A 20,285-nucleotide genomic window follows, 5' to 3' on the forward strand; every position below is an offset into this window, starting at 1 on the left:
CTACGGTTTATAATCCTATAAGTCACTCCATTCATTGTTAATTGGTTATGAGTTGGATGTCCGCATATTTTAACATGGTATCACGTTTATTCCGCATCACCCGATTTATTGTCCACGTCCTAGACCCAACGAGGCTACACGTGAGGCCGATTGTTGAGATTATTAGTCCCACCACATTGTCTGGGTTAAGATCGTGCGGAATTTAACACTTTTCTCTAGAAATAACCCATGCGTAATGCTTCCATCTATTTTTATTTGGGAATAAAAATATGACTAGATTTTGTGCCTGTGCTACGCACCGGGCATTTTTTTCTTTTCACCGTATTTTTCATTTTTTATTAGGTATCGCGGGGCTTTGTCTTGCCAAGTCTCATTTTTGATTTTGGTGTGCCTCGGCTTCGCCTCCCCCCGTCGCTTAGGATTTTTTATTTGTTGTTGCTCGGCTTCGTCTCGTCCTGTTCAGATGCATTTTTGATTTTGGTGTGGCTCGGCTTCGCCTCGCCCTGTCCCGATGCATTTTTCATATGGTGTCGCGCGGATTTGCCACGTCCTGTCGCGATGCGTTTTTGATTTGGTTTGGCTCGGTTTCGCCTCGCCCTGTCGTTTTGGATTTTTGAATTGGTATGGCTCGGTTTCTCCTCGTCCTGTTCCGATGCATTTTTCATTCGGTGTTGCAAGGCTTTGCCACGTCCTGTCACGATGTATTTTTGATTTGGTGTGGTTCGGCTTCGCCTCGCCCCATCGTTTTGAATTTTTAATTTGGTATGGCTCGACTTCGCCTCGCCCCGTTCCGATGCATTTTTCATTTGGTGTTGCAAGGCAAATCCCTGCCCCATCACTTAGGGTTTTTAATTTGGTGTTATTCGGATCCGCCTCGCCCCGTCCCAATCCAATGTATATGTCATATACAGTAACTTATAACCTTATGTTTGGTCGTACCATTGTTACAATCCATTGTTAGTGATTTGAGCGTTTAAAGTTGAATATGGGAAGTAATTAGGCAGCAGTAAAATTGTTCCCTCATGTACAAAGAAAAAAACTAAACTTAACAACCAAAAGCCAGTATCTTAAACTGAAGAAAACCATGTATTGCAAAACCCACCATTTTCGAAAACCTTTAGCGCTTCATTTTAGGAACTCCATCTCTAGCAACACCTACCTGAACATTTGCGCTCCCAGCAGCCCTGGTAACATAATTGGCAGGCTTAATTTCCCATTTGAAGTAGCCAAGAAATTCTCGGCATCATATCATTGTTAGAAGATTTGGAAAAATCATTGGCTTTTGTAGGCATATTCTTAAGATGCTTCTAACAGTGGTGAACGGTGGTTAGAAAATAACCAAATCATGAAAATGTAAATCTTAATTTTCACAATAAATTATTTCTAAGCACATTCTCTGAATAGATAAACAAAAAAAATGGTTCAGTTACTAAGATGCACTCAATTAGTAAGCCTGACAAAATGTGAACACCCAAAATCATCCACACCATCTATTTTAACCCTGTCTACCATTTGCCTTGCATATATTCACTCACCCCAAATAAAATCTAAAACGATTAAAAACAATACTGTAATTTTAAAGATCCATGCCTTATATATGATACCTATTCTTCTTTATCACACAGCGAAGTAAGTTGTTTCCTTCATTCACTATACTCAAATTCCGTAGCACTAAAAGATGGGAAACATTCCTGTGGTTCAGTGAATTGCCAATATAGATATTCACAACACCTAAAAACTGTTGAACACTATTAGTAAAACAGGATGATATTTATTTATACCTTGGGGCTTCTTACTTATGTAGGCGCCTGCTGGAATACACTTGATGTATAAGTTCTTGATACCGGTACCCCGAACCAAAATGCACCTTAGATAATAATAAACAGGAAATACTAAGTTACAGAATTTCAGCCAGATTATCCGGAACAACTTGATAAGCCGCTGAATACCTCTTTGAACTTCCTCTTATGGTATGGTCAAGGATTGGGTTAGAATAGACAATGTGGAACGAATATACAATCAAAAACAGTGTACCAAGTACTACCTTTAGCTGATATGAATTTGGAACACAATGTCGTACACCTCCGAAGTATGCCACTTGATGTTCCTTTGGAGCACAATGGATGTCCTCACTAAAAATAGAAAACAAATAAAACACAATAGCGATATAAAGAACGGATTATGAGAAATATCAAAAAATAGATACAACAATTAATAAAGATGTTATAGATAAAATAGAGCAGTGCTTGAGATAATTGAGTCAAAGACTCAAGATTAATTATGTCAACGAAGAATGCTTGCCCCGTTTGCACACTTGCAGAGAGAGAGGGAGAGGGTACCCAATCAAGCATTAAACCTTTCTGGTCCACTGCTCGGCCAAAATCTAGCGCCTTTTGACCTGTGATCAGCTCTAACAGTAAGATACCAAAACCGAGCACATCTGTCTTATCTGATGACTATCCAGTTGATAAGTACTCAGGGGTTGGGTGCCCAACAGTTCCACGAATAGCTGTGCTTACATGAAAGTCACGTTGGTCCAAGAGCTTTGCTAATCCAAAATCTCCAACAACTGCTTCAAAGTCTAAAGCTGGCTTACCAGGATGCTGATCTGCAAAATCATGTAAATTTGTAGACTCATAAATATCTTAATAAAGCTATATAAAATGCTTTACAGACCGAGCAACAATTTATAGACCACATATATCATATTCCAGTTGAAAAAAGTTAAGCTTCTAATCTTCATTTGTAACAAAGATTGATATATTTGTGCATAATCCCGTAGCAAAAACCCTAATCAAAAATTTATCCTAAAATTTTTCGCGGCATCAGTCCGACAACCCTAAACCCCAAAAAGGTGCACATCTTTCTGATTTAGCATTCAAAAAAAAAAAAAAAAACATAACAAACAAACAAACAACTAACCCATAATAACTTTGAAATAATCAAATAACATAACCTTATATGATCCCGATGATAGAGATAGTAGCAACAATAAGACAGATCACCATCGCTGTAAAATCTCAAGTGAGTAAAGTTGAACAATCACAAACTGCATATGTAATCCAAGAAACTTAAACGAAAAAATAAAGTGGAAAATGTACTGAGCCAACTATACTGATCAATTGCAAGAGGTCAGCGTTGGGTTCCCAAGGATAATACCCAGTATAAACTTACTTGGTTCATCGAGCTTCGCGACAATTTTTAATTGATTGGATGTGAACCACAACTGACGACTGAAATCAATCCCTCTCCTAGAACCATTCTTTAGGACGTAGGCATAGGTTTATCAAAAATTAGGGTTTACGTAATTATTGTTCCAATGATTTTTATTTCAGTGCTCCGAATCATCGTATCCCTGAGCCGCACCAAAATCTGTAAAAGAAACCATTTGTAGATAATCAAAAAAAAAAAAAAAAAAAAACAAACAAACCGACGATGAATTAAACAGAGAGAAGTAGAACGGGGAGAGGAGTAGAAGAAGGACGCGGAGAGGAAAACTTAGGTTTAGTTGTCTTTTTTCTTTCTCTCTCTCGCAGGTTTAATTTTTCTTTTTATTTTCCCGTGTGAATTAGTTAATTTAGAGAGAAAAAAAAGTGGAACCATAAATATAAAATTTATTTTTTTCAACAAAAAAACGCCTTGTTTTTCTCTTCTTTGAGAAAAAGTCAGTGGCGGAACCAGGTTTTCAAAATAGGGGGGCTAAAAAAAAAATTTGTCATACCCCAATCAACATGAGAGGAAAACACCTGGTCTCTTAGAAAGCACTAATGAAATAAGATCATAATCAAAACAACAATGTACAAATATGTGGTCAATATACTTCATTTGTTAGGATCATTAATAGCTCGAGATTACAGCATTGTAAGATCAGCAAAAATGTCTAAATGCTTCCTATAACAAGAATTGAGATTTTGGTGACCATGTGTACACCTATGCAAACTGTTGATGCTGAGTCTTCCAACTGACATGAACAACATGGCTTAACGTTAAATTAGTTAATATTATTTAAAAAGATCCTTTCATCGTGACTTCCTTACTGTTCATGGTAGTTTGAACTGCGGGGACTAGTTGCCATCCAATGGTATCACTAATAACCATTTACTCTTTCTCCATCGTTCTATTTATTCCCATTTATGATCGGTTTGTTGTTTATTTCAAACCCAGTGGCATTACATATCTTTAGAGGATGGGTCTTGGCCTGGATTTTCCTATGATGTCCATGATAGTAGCAGCAGTAGTTGAGAGGGAAAGACTTCATGCTTCTTGTGTGTACATATTTCATCATCAAACACGTGTATATAGGAAGATACGTGGAGAGCATGCGGACAAAGTCATCAAAACATGATGACACACACCCATAGACAAGAAGCCCATCCCGTCGACGTCGGATCCTTGCCCGAACAAATCTAAGGGCAGAAGTTAAGATGTACCGAAAACACGATGTACTGCGGAGCACCAAATAACTCCCGAAGAGTTACTTTATCTCATCCCCAAAAGAATCCAAGATCAACGGTGGAGAGAAGGTGAACTGACATGGACGTGATAGGGGCAGAAGACACTTGTCTGACACGAGCATGCATCTCAACTACCCGCATTAAACACTCTGAGCAGTATACGTGTCGATCAACCCGTTGAACGAACGAGGATGACTCTGCGTGATCAAATAATGAGCGAAGATCTCCGCGTGATGGACACAAAACACAAGAAGATAAGGTTCCAACGACCCTCAGAAATGGGTCCCACACTCTAACCCTATAAATACCCCCTCTCCACCAAGAGTGAGGGGATCGGGAAAAATCAGGGAGATAAGGAGAGAGAAATATTGTGAGTGTAAGTTTGTCCTTTACAATATACAGACCTATGTAAACTCCAAAGTCACTCGATTATCTCTGTAACCATCAAGTACATAGTGAAACAACAACCCCGTGGATGTAGGCCTTAGTGTTGAACCACGTAAATCCCAGTCTTATTTACATTTCAGCACTTTATATTCGCCTAACGCTCCATGAGTTTTATTTTTATACTTCGTTTTCTTTATCTTCCCCTGCGTAAACGCCCCTCGCGGTGTTATTGGATGAGGCTATGATAAACCCGAAGGTTTTGAGCCAAGGAATCAATACAATTGTATTATCCGTGTGAGTCTGTACCTAGAGTGCGAACATTGTTTGTGAACATATTATGCCTGGGTGATTTATGTGTTCACAATTTGGCGCTAGAAACAGGGACTTCGTCCCGGTAAAAGATTTATCTTATCCTGTGATTTCATATTAAATTAGCATATGATTGCTCTACTTCATTAGCTCTAACAGTATTTATCTTTTGTTAACTTTACCGTATTCAAAAACGCACCCGTTATCTTCGATAGCTCTGGCAGTATCTGTCGAAGCAATTTAAACTGGTTAGAAGATTTATTGCTTAGATCCATGGATTTACATTTTTTAGATCTCGTACGGACCTGTCTTTCCGATGGGTTTTCGAAAATTTTCAAAAAGATCTACGTGCATTTTCAAGGGGATCCTTTCACATTTCCGCGTACCTTCAATGAACCCGCTTTTAAAAAAAAAAAAAAATTCTGTGGCCCTCGGGCAGTTTTTCCCTGTCTTGGAGTAAGGAATTTCGTAAACTAACCCGATCCGCATGGACACTTCTGTTTCTCGCTGTTTGAAATTCCCTTGTGCAGAAAGAAAGCGACAAAAGGACCCACGATGGAAAAGATGCAGGAAGCTGGAAAATCCAAAGCCTCGTCAAAGGAAGCACCAAGGACCCCCGGTCATCACCCGGAGCAAGCAGAAAGGAGACAAAACCAAAATGACCAGTCAGAGGCAGGACACTGCGGAAATCACTTCGCCTATGAACGCTAACTCCGTTGCGCCGCGGCCCTCAGAGCAGCGGCAACAAAGTATAGTACGGCGGCAGCCCCAAAGGCTGCGGAAGCCAGCAAAACTTTTGCTGCGAATCAATTTCACCAACCAAAAGAAAGGGTGGATGAATCCAGAACACACCAACCCGTGCACCCTCCAACCTTCGGAATGCCATCAACAAACGAGCAGAATCAAACTGTGCCGGCGGCTCTAACACCGCAGATGGGCACTCCGCCCGATTTGGAAATGCCAACAATCGAAGCTGAACCTCCCCCACCTTTAGTGCAAACCATAGAAGAAGGTGGCACCATGGCCGTAGTAGCACGAGCTGGGACTCCCAATCAGGGGTCAAACCAATCACATCGATTGATGGCCGAGCTCGAAGAATTGAAGAAGAGCCAGAAGGTTTACGCAGATGTTGTAGCTCTGCTGGCCAGAGAAAACCAGGATTTAAAAGACCGGATTGCCCTAAGCACAAAGACAAGCCAACAACTCGATGAAGCAAATTCAAAGGCACCAGAACCAAACCGAGACCGAAGAGTCATCGTAGCAGCTAATGGAAACGCGGCTAAGGGAAGTAGCGCATCCGACCCGGATTATAACGACGGAGAGTCAGGCTATCACGAGCAGAATAGCGTAGGGCACCACCGCGCGATGGAATAGATGCGTGATGAAATGATGGCAGAGATCAGGCAATTAAAAAGTAGACAAGGCGGGGGAAGGTTAGAAGAGGTCATGAGAGAGGCTAACTCCACGCCCCTTACTCATCGCCTGGCCAACACCCCTATTCCACTGAAGTGCCCTGTCCCGACATTCGAATGCTATGACGGATCCAGTGATCCCGCTGCACATATTCGGTATTATAACCGTGTCTTAGCTAGATGGAGTCAGAACGACGCCGTACTCTGTAGATACTTCCCATCAAGCCTGAAGGGATCGGCATTGTCTTGGTTTGATAATATACCGCCAGACTCCATCCACTCCTACGACAAACTCGCAGAAAAGTTCTTAAGAACTTACATGTACAACAAGGTTGTTAACACCGGATTGGATAAGCTCTTTTCACTGGCAATTGGCTACAAGGAAACCACGATGGAATACACTAACAGATGGCACAAGATCTGCCAAGCCATGGGAAATGTGGACCCAGTAAGTATCAACTGCTACAAGTGGGGATTAGACCGAATGAGTCCACTATTTGTTGAGATTCATGGAAGCGTGCCTAAGACAGAGGGAGATCTTCGAATAATTATTGAAAAGCACGCTCGTCTTGAAGAAATCCAGCGTGAAAACCCGAGGGCGTACCCGCAGAGGTCTCACCGTACCAATTCTGCAGAACAAACCAATGGGGCCAAAAGGAATTGCTCAGTGGAACGGCCTCACGAAGACATGAAGGAACGAAGGGATGAACGACGAAAAGACGACCGAAAATTCGAAGATCAAGTTTACACGAAGCTCAATGCTAGCTATGCTCGGATCCTGCGAGAGATCAAAGGAAGGGAAAATCTGGAGTGGCCATGGTCTAAGGGAAAACAGCCCCCAAGAACCGAGAAGTCTAAAGATTACTGTGAATATCACTGCTTCAACGGACACCAGACCGAAAAATGTAAAAACCTCAAAATAATGATCCAAAAATTGATTGATGCTGGCGAGCTCAAACATTACATACGAAAGGATGTCGCCGAGGATAGATCCAAACGAACCAAGCCAGTCCAACTTCCAGAAGGGAACCGCACAATCAACACCATCTCGTGTTCTGAAGCCGCAGGGCCCTCACTTACAACGCACAGATAGGAAAGAGGTTACGGAAGCAGTTCGAGGACCGCTGCGAATTGTATAAGATCGATGGGATAGAGGTGGACGAGCACGAAGAGTGGATGGACTCACCTATTATATTCGATGCTGAAGATATCGAAGAAGATATGGAAGACCATAACGACCCCCTGGTCCTCACACTACCAGTGGCTGGATGTAACCTTAAAAAGATCCTCATAGACGGGGGAAGCTCAGTGAACGTTCTATTCTACGACGCCTTCAAACGGATGAAGCTCCATGATGAACAGCTGATGACCTCTTATTACACCATCTACGGGTTCAACGGAGCGCCCACAAAGCCATTGGGAGACATCGTGTTGCAGGTGAACGCAGGCCCATGAAAGTAGAAACACGATTCAGCGTGGTAGACGCCCCATCCCCCTACAACGCCATTATTGGAAGAAAGTGGGTACATAAACTCAAGGGAGTGGCAGCAACTTACTACCAATATCTCAGATTCCCTACACCTGAGGGAGTAATGGAAATCAAGGGAGATCGGGTCTCTGCAAGAGTGCCAAGCCACTCAGGATCGTATCAACAACGAACAAGAAGAGCAGCGAAAAACCCGAAGAATTAAAAATAAAGAAGCAGCGAAAGAGAAGGCCATAGACCTGTTCCTCAAGGAAACTACAGGAAGGGGTTTGACAAAAGGTGATAATGTCCTAAACACAGAGACAAATACTTCAGCAGCCAACAACGAAGGACAGAAACATACCAAATAGCAATCAAAGAACGTCCCAGTCCTCGGGGACCCGAAGCCGGTGTTCACGCCAGTAGAGCCCGTAAAAGAAATCAACATAGGAACGGAAGAAAACCCGAAGATGATCAAAGTAGGGACCATAATGGACGAAAGAAGAGAAGATTCTCTAACCAAATTACTTAAAGAATACGCGGACGTATTCGCCTGGAAACTAGGAGATATGCCGGGGATTGACCCGAAAGTAATCCAACACGAGCTACGCATCAAACCAGGCACGCCCCGTTCAGGCAAAATTAGAAAAGTTGCACCGGAGTATCATAAGGCAGTGGAAAAAAACTTCGGAAACTACTAGACGCAGGTTTCATCAAGGAAGTCAAGTACCCTACATGGATCTCCAACATGGTCGTCGTTCCTAAGAAAAATGGAGGGGTTAGGATATGCATCGATTTTACTAACCTCAACAAGGCATGTCCAAAGGACAGCTATCCCCTGCCAAGCATAGATCAGCTGGTGGAAGCCGTAGAAGGATATGAAGAACTGTCATTCATGGATGGACATTCTGGCTACAATCAAGTAGCCCTGGCAGAAGAAGATCAGCCACACACAGCGTTCTACACCCCGCATGGCCTTTATTGCTACACTAGAATGCCCTTCGGACTTCGAAACGCAGGGGCAACATACCAAAGAATGGTCGATGCTATCTTCAGGCCATGGATTGGTAGTACCTTAGAAGTCTACGTTGACGATATGCTCGTCAAAAGTAAGCTGCGCAAAATCACCACCAGGATCTGAGAGATATCTTCGAAGCAATGAGGAAACATCACATGAAAGTGAATCCAGAGAAATGTACTTTCGGTGTCACCTCGGGGAAATTCCTCGGATATGTGGTAACAAAAAGGGGCATTGAGGTAGACCCAGTGAAGATTCAGGCCATAGTAGAAATGCCATCCCCGAAGAATTTAAAAGAAGTGCAGAATCTCAACGGGTCCATAGCAGCCTTGGGCAGATTTATTGCCCGATCCTCGGACAAATGCAAACATTTCTTCAATATTCTCAAAAAAGGGAGTAAGTTTGAATGGACCGCAGAATGCGAAGAAGCCTTCCAAAAAATCAAAGAACACCTAGCTTCAATTCCGATCCTGCAGAAGCCGGATCCTGATGAGGTTTTGGCATTATACATAGCAGCAACAGAAGACGCAGTTAGCGCAGTGTTGGTCAAAACCAATACGAAGATAGAACAGCCTATCTATTACGTCAGTAAGACCCTCAATTCTGCGGAAATGGACTACACAAAGATCGAACAACTTATCCTAGCATTGGAATGGGCTACTCAAAAGCTGAGAACCTACTTCCTAACTCACTTCATCCGGGTCCCATGCAAAGCACCACTGGAAGCAGTCCTCAAAAGCGCGGGAAAAGTGGGAAGAATAGCCAAGTGGAACACCCACCTGGACCAATTCAACATCATTCATGAAATTCAACATTCTCGAAAATCCCAAGTTTTGGCGGATTTCTTAGCAGACCTCCCCCTGGACAACGACGAAGAGATTAAGGGAATAGCAGAAGCCGAGGAAGAAAGCAAGGATCCAATGGATATCCTCGAACCCGCGAGTCAAAGACAATGGGAAGTCTTCGTCGATGGTTCCAAAAATAAGGAAGGAGCAGTAATAGGCATTGTCATCACCACCCCAACCGGAGAAAGGATTGTACAGGCACTCAGGTTAGAATTCAAAAAGCATACCAACAACATCTTCGAAAACGAGGCAGTCGTACATGCCCTCCGTGTAATAATATAGATGGGGGTAACCGATGTAAGACTGACAAGTGATTCGCAGCTTGTCATACGGCAAATAGGGCTCGAGTACAATGTGTACGATGACACCCTCTCAGCTTACATGGCCTTGGTCCAAACACTGGCATCACAAATTCCGAACATCAAGTTTCGGCACTTATGCAGAAGGGATCTCAGGCACGCGGATGCCCGAGCATATATATCATCCATGCTGAAGGACAAAAGCGTCGAGGCTATTAAAATAACAAGGGTATATGAGCCTTCGATTGCATCTCAATTCTCCTTCGCTACCAATCAAGATACAGTGGAAGAAAATATCGAAGACCAGGTAGGAGAAGACATCCATAACGATTTTGACGAAGAAGATATCCTGTCAAGAGCAAATCAAGACGAAGACTTCAGCAACGAAGATGATTGGAGAATGGTGATCCATGCGTTTCTCGAAAAGGGAAGCCTACCCGCGGACCTTAAACAAGCTAGGAAAATACTCTCCGAAGTAGGAAAATATGATCTTCGGGATGGGATCGTGTACAAGAAATCCTTCCTCGGACCGTTACTACGTTGCTTATCCCGGAAAGAGGGGCATCGAATTCTAAACGACATCCATTATGGTGACGCAGGGAATCATAGCGGCATGAGATCACTAGCCGAAAAAGAATGTCCCGACGGTGTGAAGAATGTCAGCGCTTCGCCAAAAAGATACACGCGCCGGCAACAATGTTAAATTCTATAGATATCCCGTGGCCATTTTCAAAATGGGGCATAGATATCGTCGGGCCTTTCGTCGAAGGATCAGGGAAAAGACGATTTTTGATAGTATCCATGGACTACTTCAGTAAATGGGTGGAAGCTAAAGCCTTAGCCAGGATCAGATACGTGGATGTGTTTACTTTCATATTCCAGAACATCATTTGCAGGTTCGGCATACCAGCAGAAATCGTGTCCGATAATGGTAAGCAATTACAGGGGAAAAACATAGACATGCTCTTCGATACTTTCAAAATAAGGAAGAACAAATCCACCCCCATATACCCTCAAAGCAATGGACAGGCGGAAGCCACTAACAATACCCTCGCCCTTATCCTCAAAAAACAATTAGACGAACATAAGGGGTGATGGTATGAACAGTTGCACAATGTGTTATGGGCATACAGAACAACACGAAGATCTGCCACTGGGGAATCCCTGTTTCTCCTCACTTATGGAGCTGAAGCAGTCATCCCAACAAAGATCCTCATGCCAACCACAAAGACCGAAGCATGGGAGAAAAATCTCACAACAGACATGATGTTAGAGAGATTGGACGATCTAGAAGGAAGAAGGGAAGCAGCATTGCAGAAGATGGAAAATTATCAACGAAGACTAGCAAGGGAGTACAACAAAAAGGTAAAGCTTCGAAATTTTGTAGAGGGGCAGTATGTGTTGAGAAAAATCCCATAGTATCAACGAGAAAAGAGATGGGGAAAGTTAGCACCTACGTGGAGAGGACCTTTTTATAATACACGACATTGCGGGAAACGGTTCCTACTACCTTCGCAATCTGAAAGGCGAGGTCCTCCGGCATCCTTAGAATGCTAAGTGTCTTAAACCATATTACCCATAGGAGCAACGCAGCTTTGCATCTGCGTGAAGAAGACCAGAAGAAGAAGGCAGCGTGACCGCTCTACATGTTTCTATCTCTGGACGAGGAATTGCAGGCCTCAACCTATCAATCAAACAAGCTTTCTAAAATTCAAGTAAAAAAAACCTATCAACAATATTGGGGAAAGTAGTTAATCTACAATCTCTCAGGGATCCCCCATCAGTGTCCATAAGTGTAAGACCAGGGGGAAGGCACCCAGCAGAAAGAGATACCCAACCAATCTTAAGGCAAAGGGTCGACGGAATGGGTGTATGTAAATATTTTAACCCCATATCCTAGAACGTTGCCTCGTCCCCCAGCTTCTGGGAATCCTCTGGCCAAGGGTTCGCCAGCGGGGTGACAGGTCTCAAGACGATCACGAAGGTACCTCCCTTCGGTATCGCACCCAAACACTTAAAAAACTCTTCTTTTGTTTTTAGTGTCCTTCCTCATAATGCTTAAAATAAACAACAAACTGATATTGCAGGTATATCAAAAAAATGATCCATTTCATAAAGGTTGGTTCCAAAAAGCGGCAAGGCCAATACAAGGAATACACATCAAAAATATTCTTTTTACAAAATACTAGCAAAATCTAACGGAAGGCTAATGATGTCGCGGTCTCTACTTAGATGATGCCGCCCCATCAGCAGGGTTGTTCCGAAGAGTTAAAGGGACGCTCCCACCAGATGAGGGTCCCGAGGATCCAGGCAAGGAGGCAGGTATTGGACGACGCGGATAGCTATTCACGAGGCCATGCTCGGTCTTAAGGCCAAGCTCAATCTTCTCCAGCATCTTGTTTGTCTCCTCAGCCAATTGACACCGAGCCTTATGCATAATAAATGTCGTCCGCTGGTGGGCTTGGGATAACAACGAAGATAGACGATTCACTTCTTTAGAAGCAGCACCAACGGCCTCCTCGCGGGATGCCGCCAAACTCTTAAAATGATTAGTCTGTTCTTCCTGCTGCGCTAAGGAAGATTGAGCCTTTTCAAATTTTTCATTTGCAACGCGGAGTTGTCCCTTGAGCTCTGAAAAAGACAACACAAGAGAGTTAGCACAGAAAAGACACAATCACACTCGATGAAATAGGGTTATACCTTCGACACAAGCCGAAGCCTCTTCATACTCATTAACAACCGCATCTCGCGCTTCATCAAGATGGTCATATTCCGCGGATAATTTCTTATAATCTAGTTGAAGGTTGGTGAGAGTAAATTGACTGGCATATAATTCTACCTGCTTCATCGAATCCATGTGACGAAGGTGGTTGACTTCGTTGTTTATCTTTGATACCCCTTTGCTAAGTCTGTACATACATACTTCGAGATTTCTCTCAGACTCGTCCTGGCGGGCTATTTCAGCGCGAGACGCAGCAAGGGCTTTGCTTAGAGCCCCAACTTCGGCTCTGGCATCGTCCCTTTCTCTGGTAAGACACAACATGCTCTCCTTAACTCCCGGAAAAGGAAGGGAGCGAGCCTTTCGTAATTCCTCTTCCAGAAGATGTATCCTAGACTCCAACAATGAAGTGCGCTCACGGGATTCCAGCAGATTCTCACGTGTCCACAGCAGCGTACCATTGAACAAAGTACGGTCATGATTATACAGATTATGCATATCAACCATTTGAACATGCCTTGCGCGCCATCCCTCAGCCCGAGCGTCCCACTTTTTGGCTTCGCTCTTAATTTTCTCGACCAGCTCTTTGATACGAGATTTTTGCCGTGCCTTTTCGTTTCGAAGCCATATCAGCTCGGGGACGCCACCCACTGGAGATAGGGTGGGGAGACTCAGACAGAACAATTAAGTAGTATGGAGGAATTACGACAAACTGCGGGGGTAAAAGAGGAAAAAGAACCAAACATGTGAAAGCTGAAGCTTGGCCGCGAGTTTGCTCTAACTCAGCGCGAACGGAAGCAAGCTCTGAACGAAGACCAGCCTCCGCTTCACCCAGCTTTTTTTTCTCTTCAAGGCTTTTCTTCTGTTCTTCTATTTCCACCTCAGCCGCAGATAATTCCTTTTTTCTATGACGAAGCTTAGCCTCCAGCTTCAAAGGTTTCGCTCTAAAGAATTGATACAGCACATGGTTACAATGCTCACTCCTCATCATCTACACATCAAACGGCAAACATTATTACACCGAGGGATTCAATTGTCACGAAGAGATATGTACGAAGACTTACCTCCAAGACACGCTGCTGGGGATAACCATATTGGTACCCATCGGCTATGGCCATCATGTCCGCAACAGAAGTGGGAGGCTCCGATACGAGGGTAGCTTCGGGAACACTCAAGCTTTTCCCCCACATCTCAGATACGCGCGCCTCGGAAGAAAGTTCCATCATCCGACGGGTATAAGCATCGGAATCCTTCTCACCAGCAACCACCGGGGCAGGATGGGGGACAAACAGCAGACCCTTTTTCTTGAGCCAATCCATTATGGCATCCTCAAACGTCAGCGAATGAGGGAAATCCTCGGCAGGCGAGTCAACCACAGACTTCCCCTTTGCTGATATTTCCCCATCGGCACAAGTTTCGGCATCAACATGCGCATTGCGATCATCTGCGCCCTCATTCTGAACAGCAGCGTCTTCCTTACCAGAACCCCCGAGCACATCCCAATCATCATTGGGGGAAAGCAAAGAAAAATCTTCAGGAAAATCGAGAGCATCGTCAAAGAGTTCCCCTGCGAAATAAATCCTGTCAAAGGAGAACTCTTGAGAAGTGGTGGGGAGAGTTTCCGCAGCCTCACCAGCAGGAGCAGACATATCAGTGATACCACTGCCGTCAACCACCGCGGTATTATTTCTCACTACAACACCATCACAACCCGCACCAATCTCTTCCTCGACATTAGGTGGGGAAGTATCAGTGTGTTCTTCCCCATCAGACATTTCCTCATCCTCGGCAAACTCTTCGTTCACCGGACTGGTAACTTCTTCATGAACCTCAGCCTCACCCGTCACAATGGTAGAAGACTGCTTCGGCCCAATCTTTTTCTTATTCGACACCTGCAAACCAACACACGTTCCACAAAAAGAGTTATTTTTTTTTACACAGTTTGATTTTCAAAAAAGGAGGGGCGCGGCCAGAATCTGCAAAAACCATACCTTGGCAGTAGTGGCACTCTTCGGTGGAAGTATAGCACCAGAACCTTCCTCCTCGTCTCCTTCAACGACGTCGAGGGCATAAGGAAAGTTCATGCCTTCGAAATTTAAACGCCATGGACAGAAATCTCCATAACGAGCACGAGAAGATTCACGTGGCCTGCTACTCTCAGAAGCACGCCAACCGCGCGGACCGGGAATCCAACTGTACGCCCAAGGACCAACAATTTCAATAACAGTGGAGTGCCACTCATAATCATGGTCACGCTTGATCCTTTCATGCGCGGGAAAAAGTTTCCGCTAACTAGACCCCTCGGTTCTTGGAACATACTTCAGTTTGGCATCGCTCACCTCACTTAACAGATGAATTTCGCTCCGAGGAGCAGCGAGGTTCCGAAGGCTAACACTCCACGGTTTACGGTTCCTACTATTGACATAATCACCAAAGTAGTTGTTGAAGTTTTCAGGAGTATACCATTCCCTCTCAGCGGGATTCGAAACGTAACACGTCATCGTCGTCTCCCCCTTACTCCGCATATAACATTCCCTCAGTGCACGGAGATAATTCCACGATAATGTGAGTATTGGTGGAAGAACCTTCACGACCAGCCAGCACATCGTAATAAAAGGAATCACCAGACTTGTACAACGGCAGCATAAGACCCGCCTCGAAGGCTCCAACCATAGTCAACAGGTGAAACTCATCAAACTGATACTTCGAGATGAGCTCGTAAGTAATATCATCCTCAGGGGCATAGAAACGAACCTCGAAAGCTTGAAGCTCATGCTTTTCCTTGAAAACTTCAAGGTCAATGTGCTTGAACGTGACTTTCTTCTTGCTGACCGAAACGTTGCGTATCACCGGGGCAGCGCCATCCTCTTCCGCGGGATCGGACGAACCAACAAAAGCCTCGGAAGATCTTCTTTTCAAAGAAGGATTCTTAAACGATTCAGCCCTCGGGACACCACATTTGGAGTTCTTCCCTTTGAAAAAAAGTACTGGAGGCGGCGGCAGAGGGTGCTGCACAGGCACTACAGAACGAAGAGGAGGAACATCGAAGGCGGCACCACGATGAGGTGTCTGTGTACACCTAGAGTCATCACGAGGACGAGAAACCGCACGATCGGCAGCGTATCGAGACCCGGAAGGATTTTTCGAGGGATCCCCTTTCCTAGGAGGAGAGGCCTTCGTCCCAGAAGAAGAAACTTTAATACCACGCGGATCCATTTGAGACGATCTAGCGAGATCTCCCCAAGGCGGATATGTATCAGACTCTCTACGCGGAGGGGATCTCGGTAGACTGGAAGCCGGAGTTTGATAAGGAAGCCGCGGACGGTCAGACATGGCTGCGAAGAGGTACAACAAAAACAAGTTAGAAGCAAACACGAGGGCATCACCAAAGATCAAAAAACAACAAATTACCAGTCCATCTCAACATAGCACAGAAACCCTAAAACTAGCATACATGCTTGAATCCCCTAAAACCCTAAACTTAAAAGTCCAATCAATACAAGTAAAACAATGGCCTCCTTGACTTGAGACGAAGAACAGGGGCAAACTAGCATACAGGCATCAAAAGATGTTATTCATCACAAACAAGGGACGACAGCAGCAGAAGTGGGAGGCTCCGATACGATCAACAGCAGAAAAATTACAATCAACACTACTTAAAACAACAGAAACAAAGAAAAGAAACCTTACCACCACAAACGAAATCCCGAAAGAAGACAGCAAATCAGAAACAAAGAAGAAAAGAGCGTGATAAATGCTAAGACAGAGAATTTAATGGTTGAAGAACAAAGAATGAAGACCAACAGGGAGAATGAAATTAATTTTCAAGGAGAATGAAATTAATTTTTCTCCCCTCCTTAATATACTCGAAAGAAAGAGAAGTTAATGGAGGAATGGGAAATGTGCCCATTAAATGAGCAGTTAATACACGAATAAGAAACATGCCCAAGTATCTAGGAGAAGTTATTAGGAGAGAGGAAGAATATGTAACGACTGTTTTCTTCAATGCTCCCACTAAACACTCAAGCCCGAAGAAAGGGGGCAAATTGTGTGTACATATTTCATCATCAAACACGTGTATATAGAAAGATACGTGGAGAGCATGCGGACAAAGTCATCAAAATATGATGACACACACCCATAGCCAAGAAGCCCATCCCGTCGACGTCGGATCCTTGCCCGAACAAATCTAAGGGCAGAAGTTAAGATGTACCGAAAACACGATGTACTGCGGAGCACCAAATAACTCCCGAAGAGTTACTTTATCTCATCCCCAAAATAAGCCAAGATCAACAGTGGAGAGAAGGTGAACTGACATGGACGTGACAGGGGCAGAAGACACTTGTCTGACACGAGCATGCGTCTCAGCTACCCGCATTAAACACTCTGAGCAGTATACGTGTCGATCAACCCGTGGAACGAACGAGGATGACTCTGCGTGATCAAGTAATGAGCGAAGATCTCCGCGTGATGGACACAAAACACAAGAAGATAAGGTTCCAACGGCCCTCAGAAATGGGTCCCACACTCTAACCCTATGAATACCCCCTCTCCACCAAGAGTGAGGGGATCGGGAAAAATCAGGGAGAGAAGGAGAGATAAAGATTGTGAGTGTAAGTGTAAGTTTGTCCTTTACAATATACAGACTTATGTAAACTCCAAAGTCACTCGACTATCTCTGTAACCATCAAGTACATAGTGAAACAACAACCCCGTGGATGTAGGCCTTAGTGTTGAACCACGTAAATCCCAGTCTTATTTACATTTCAGCACTTTATATTCGCCTAACGCTCCATGAGTTTTATTTTTATACTTCGTTTTCTTTATCTTCCCCTGCGTAAACGCCCCTCGCGATGTTATTGGATGAGGCTATGATAAACCCGAAGGTTTTGAGCCAAGGAATCAATACAATTGTATTATCCGTGTGAGTCTGTACCTAGAGTGGGAACATTGTTTGTGAACATATTGATGCCTGCGTGATTTATGTGTTCACACTTCTTTTGTTTCGAAACTGGCAAATGAAATCATCGTTGAATTTCCGCGATACTTGTAAACTTGTATTTACAGCTGGTTGCATTTGGCCGCACATACTCCAGTATACAAAAAGTAAATCTGTCTTTGTATGAATTTTGAAACACACAACGGCATGTACAGAATATATGAGCTTACTACTCATGAATGAACTGTATCTTGGTTCTGTTTAGATTGTACAATGATTCATTAAAATTTCAGCCTAGTAGAGCTTCCCAACTTTTCTTTCCCTGTTCTTTTCTTAGCTCTGACTTTGCTAAAAAGAACCTACGTCGTTGGACTGAACTACTGAGTTTTAGGGGATGAAGGGTGGACTAAAATGCCGCGCTTGGTGGACTAAATAGATAATTTTGATTTTGGATAAGGGTAAAATACTAACTAGGAGAGATTTTATAGGAAAAAGGGGGGCTACAGCCAGGTTTAGTCAGCCTGTGCTTCCGTCCCTGGAGAAAGTGAAACAGAACAATTCCGTGAGTGGGTGGGGGTCACCGTCCAACGTGGAGCCTTATAAGCTTAGGATTTTAAAGGAGTTAGATTCCTGTTATAGTCTTCTCCCTTGATTAATCCCCTCAAAATCATCATGATCAATGTTGATCAAGTGTTTTACCTTATGGGAATAAAAACGCGGTTATGCTAGATTTTCGGTAAGCAAGTAAAAATAACCATATAAGTTTATTTCACGACCTAAATTCAGAGATTTACTAGAAGAATTTTAAAATAGACAACATGGAATTTAGGGATTTATAAGATAGAAAGAATAATAAAAAAAATAAAAAAAAAATTATTTTTTAAAAATTGCCTCGAGAAATGCAAAAATTGACATTATATCCAACGGCACGGAGGTGCATCCTTACGGAAGCTGCCGCCAGAGACGGAGCTGTGTATCCCATAGGGTTGGCTCCCGCCTCTCCTGAAGTCTTGAAAGTCTTCGTTAGTTGTTGCTAAAATCCCTTGGTTTCAGAGGGAAAATCTAACACTAGCCCCCCCTGAAATAAATAATAAATCTAATACTAGCCCCCTTAGAATAAATTGTTTATTTATTGAGGATGGTTTAGGAATACTGTTTAAGTTTGTTAAACTTCTTTGCGACCACGTGGGGACTCGGGAGTGGGATTACTCTTGTACTATTGTTTTGACTTTTCCTAAACACGTGTTTCCTTATCTTCTGTAGATTTGCTAACTTGATATTTTCAATTTTTGTAAGGTTTAAAGAATTAAGAATATATATATATTCAGAGAGAAAAGTAAACTTTGCCTCCGCAATTTTTTTCATCTTCATTGAGGCGATAAGAAACTGATTGCAGGTAATTTTCTACTTCTTTTTATCAATTTGGTTTTTAAATAATTGGATTGATTATAAATTTTAAATTGTGGAGTAGATTTTTGTCCTTTCGTATTTAACATCTAGAGTTTTTTTTTAGGAAAATTTGTCATTTGGTCCTAGGTCCATATAAGATGTTATAATAGGGTCCAACCGGGAAACAAACTTAATCTAGGGTCCATAGTTGTTTTAAACAAGTAAAAGACATGACTACCCATCATAATAGCACGTGTGGCGCGGCGATAACAAAATTTAGAACACGCTCAAAAAGAAGAGAGATAAAATATGCAAAAGAATAGTTTTCCTCCATCTTTTTTCTCCCACTTCTCCCGAGATTTCAATGAGATCGATGAAGTTTGGTTGCAGTGTAAAAACTGGATCTCGATCTCTCGTAAAAACTATATCTCGATCTCTCGTCTTTTGCTCCCTAAATTAACGAAAGAATGTAGTTGAGTTTCAGTTGGATCTCTTCTGTCAGATTAGTCTCTCCATCTTTCATTTTCTTTTGATCTTTTAGATTTTAGATAACTGGTAGTGGCGATGGTGTTGGCGGCGGTGAAGGCGTTGGAATTGAAGATCTGTAAATATGTTTAATTCGTATAATTTTTCTCCTTCTCTATCTTCTGATCTTTTTTGTTTTGTTTTAATCATGGTGTAGATTTTGGTTGCTAGTGTACCAGCAATTGTTGATATAAGAAAAATAAAGTTAGTTATACAATCCTAGAGTATATATATGCTGTACTAATAAATTATCTAGGTCGGTTTTGACATTATCAACTCTCGGTACGTATTAGCCATACTGAAAAAAAATTGACACTAGAAACTTTTGGTACATATTTGCTATACTGAAAAGTATTGGCTAAACTTTCAGTACATACTAGCTATACTGAAATTTTGCTATCATTAACCTTCAGTACTTATTGGTTGCACCAAAGAGATTAGGTCGGTTTTGACATTTTCAATTGCCGGTACAAATGTTCGCCGGGGAATAAATTCCTAGGTCATTTTAATTGATTTAGACATTA

The 20,285-nt window shown here is 42.9% G+C and overlaps 1 long non-coding RNA gene across 3 annotated transcripts; it reads right to left on the reverse strand.

Annotated features, from left to right (window-relative positions):
- Positions 1 to 972: 972 nt before the first annotated feature.
- Positions 973 to 3,367, reverse strand: LOC113307920. 3 transcript variants are annotated; one of them, XR_003339371.1, is made up of 6 exons: positions 3,175 to 3,367; positions 2,957 to 3,010; positions 2,340 to 2,608; positions 2,045 to 2,132; positions 1,782 to 1,867; positions 973 to 1,184 (listed from the first exon to the last, which is right to left on the reverse strand). It is a non-coding gene; the product is annotated as an uncharacterized LOC113307920 (long non-coding RNA). The 3 variants fall into 3 exon arrangements; XR_003339370.1 differs by having other exon boundaries at positions 1,782 to 2,132; XR_003339369.1 differs by having other exon boundaries at positions 1,782 to 2,608.
- Between the last annotated feature and the right edge of the window lie 16,918 nt (positions 3,368 to 20,285).

This window comes from Papaver somniferum, chromosome 9, assembly GCF_003573695.1.
Source record: "Papaver somniferum cultivar HN1 chromosome 9, ASM357369v1, whole genome shotgun sequence".
NCBI lineage: Eukaryota > Viridiplantae > Streptophyta > Magnoliopsida > Ranunculales > Papaveraceae > Papaver > Papaver somniferum.